The sequence below is a fragment of the Meleagris gallopavo genome, chromosome Z, assembly GCF_000146605.3.
Source record: "Meleagris gallopavo isolate NT-WF06-2002-E0010 breed Aviagen turkey brand Nicholas breeding stock chromosome Z, Turkey_5.1, whole genome shotgun sequence".
Lineage (NCBI taxonomy): Eukaryota > Metazoa > Chordata > Aves > Galliformes > Phasianidae > Meleagris > Meleagris gallopavo.
The window spans coordinates 36,910,733-36,913,741 of record NC_015041.2 but is presented as its reverse complement, the minus strand read 5'-3'; the positions used below and the strand labels follow the sequence as shown (position 1 = coordinate 36,913,741).

At 34.9% G+C, this 3,009-nt stretch overlaps 1 protein-coding gene across 3 annotated transcripts in view; it reads right to left on the bottom strand.

The window, feature by feature from the left end:
- Positions 1–3,009, bottom strand: part of NTRK2 (neurotrophic receptor tyrosine kinase 2) — a 197,697-nt gene continuing 194,688 nt past the window's right edge. For 2 of the 3 annotated variants that reach the window (XM_019610543.2, XM_019610542.2), the window contains one exon: positions 1–2,331. The gene's annotated coding sequence lies outside the window, so the exon portion shown is untranslated. The remainder of the gene's footprint in view (positions 2,332–3,009) is intronic. The other variant, XM_019610540.2, reaches the window with a different exon arrangement.

Genomic DNA, 3,009 nt, shown 5'->3' with positions numbered 1-3,009 from the left:
CATTTTCCAATCAAATGGCCTTACTACTGGCAGCTTCTATTATCCATGCATGAAGTACTTGGTGTTTATAAAGTATCAGCCAGTCATCACTCGGAACCTTCTGCAAGCAAACAAAAAAGTCCCCACAGACCTGGTCTAGAATGCATAGACAGTAAAATAATACACCCATCATTTCCCATTTCTTCTCCTGAGACATATGTTTAAAAGATGGCAAAATAGTCACTTGGTTGCTATTGTGAAATTCACAGTGTTTTCCCTGCAAATGTAGACTTTTTTGTTTTGTTTTTTTTTTGTTGTTGTTGTTTGTTTGTTTTTTTGCTTCATATTTATAATGAATGTAGCATCCCTCACCCACCCCCCATCCCAGCCCAAATAAAGGCCTTTTAACTAAGGCTCTTAAAGGACCTCTTGATTCACAGCAGCAGTGGTTCATCCCAGCCCTAACAAGAAAATACAACTTCTTGTGCTATCAAAATCTTCATCTTTGATTAGAAACCCTGATCTATTCACTATCCCTTCCTCGGCTCCCTCCTTCACATTTTATAGCAGTATTTGAAATTCCTTTACAGGCTGTAACAACTCAGACATAGTCTAACACATATGCACTGCATCTTATTCATCCAGTGACCTGATCATTTGACTGGGTTATTGTTTTATTTCTTTTTAAAGTGTTTATTATAAAGTCTACATCGATCACAACAAAAACAGTATCTGAGAAAGGTGGGAAAGAGTATACAGGAGGAAGGCAAGAGGGAAAGAGAATGAAAGAGAAAGGAGCTAAAAGAGGAGATGAAAGAAATGGAAAGAAATGGGAAAGAGAAGAAGAAAGGGAATGAAAGAAAAAGTAGCAAGAAAGAGAGAAAAAAAAAGGAAAAGTGAAAAAGAAGGAAGTAAAATATAGGCACTATTTGTTAAACTATAGACAATATACAGATATACTGGTTTACAAATCAAAATGAATGAAGTAATTTTTGAAAGGGTACACTCCATCATGCATCATGGGGTGCTGTTGCTTTACAAATACCTGTTCACCACCACCAGTTCTGGGTTCTGTAGATCAACTGAGAGTGAAGAACAGTGTGGCAGCTGCTGCAATTATTACTGCTGAATTTTGTCGTTCTCAATGTCCTACATGTAGTGTTGCAGTCTGAATAGTCCAGCTCATGCTTGGAATTATTTCGCTACTGCAGATGAGTATAAAATGCTAATGGAGCTGCACTGTTATTCTAGGACAACAAAACAACAATAGCACAAACCCAGAAATGACAGTCAGTCAAACTCTACTTTTGGAGGTTGGAAGCTTATTTGTTCATTTCTTTGTGACAAATCAACAAGTGAGATAGGAATGGAAGAAATGTTTTTATGCAATCATATGGAGGAGAAAAGTGCTTGTTATATCTCTAGCATTCTAACATTGCTTCTGCTGCACACCAGTTAAAAAGTTGAATCTTAGAAACATAGAAAAAGAAACATCGAAAGAAAATATGATTTTGGTTACTCAGCAGACTTAATCAATTTATTAATAGCACTCTAATTATCATTTGTTATAACGTAGGTGTATGTAAATCTATACATATACACACAATCCATACATAATGTGCATGCATGTCTGCACATATAAATAAAATACAACAGACATAGGCATACATGTATATGCTATGTGTGTGTATATATATATGCCATATGCAAGCACACATATATATTATATATATGATCAGTTCATAGCACAGTCCAGAAAGACTTTTAAAATGAGCCTGATTGTCATAGTTACTGAGTGTACACAATTTAGCGGACAGTGCAAGCATGATGAATATGCACATATACTCACCCTTTACTGGGATTTGAGAAATTTCTTCTTTTTCTCTGCTCATTCTGCTACGCTTACCCACCTTTTCATGAACAAATGCAAAATATGTATAGCTACAGTTTATAGCTTGTCTACTCTGATTACACATTTTATGAGCTATCAAGAACATTAATGACATAGATCAAGGTTACCATAATGGTGGCTCTGTAGAACATTTGGTCCTTTAGAAGTTTAACATACTGCTATGTTATTGCACAATGCATTGTAACATTATTCATTTTCTGAAATGACTATAGTAGTCTCACTAGTAAATCAAAAAGAAAATGCCACTAATTATAATTTCAAGGTTTTGTGAGTTTGGATTTTTTTATTTTGTTTTGTTTTGTTTTGTTTTGTTGGTGGTGATTTTTTTTTTGTATTCATTCTTTCAGTGCTTGCAAAACCCACCTGTTTGCTTTCAGGCTGGAGCCTGCTTTTCAGTAGAAGATGCATCTCAGATGCCTTTTCCTCAAGCTCATAAGACCCTAAAACAGAACACAACAGGCAGAAACTCGGCATCTCTCTCTCTGTCAACTGCAGCATTCTCCCACCACACAGTATCAGTGGACAATTTTCTTTTCCACCACTGTTATTTTGAAAATCAGACTCAAATTTCTTTAAAAGATGAAACTCAAATTCTCAAGTAAATGGGTTCCAGTGGATGCTCAGTCTTTATCTAGCTTTCTATATGAATTTCCAGGACAGTCCAGATAAAATCTTAAGGCCCATTTTGTAGGAATCTTCCTCTGGCTTTTTGTGTGTTTCCAGTTCAGTAGCAATTATGAAATAACATCCTGTTTCATAAAGAAATACTGAGTATGGCTTTATAGATACACTGTCATGTTTATTTGTAATGCTGCTGCCCTTTCAATGACATTGAGAAGGGTGAAACTCCATCGTTGTCCAATGAACTGTTTTATTCTGAAAACGTTCAAAATCGTTATAAGCTAGCTCTCAAAGCTTCAGAAGAAAGAAAAGTAAAGTACCTCAATAAATAATATATGCATGCAAATCATATATTAAATGTGTTATGAGAACACTTACAAAAATAAAATGCTTAATTTATTAAATAAAATATCCCCAACACAAAAATGAAGGACTACTTTGATCTGGCTCATATCAATCAGAAATAACAAAAAGAGAAAAAGAAAACAAAGATTTTT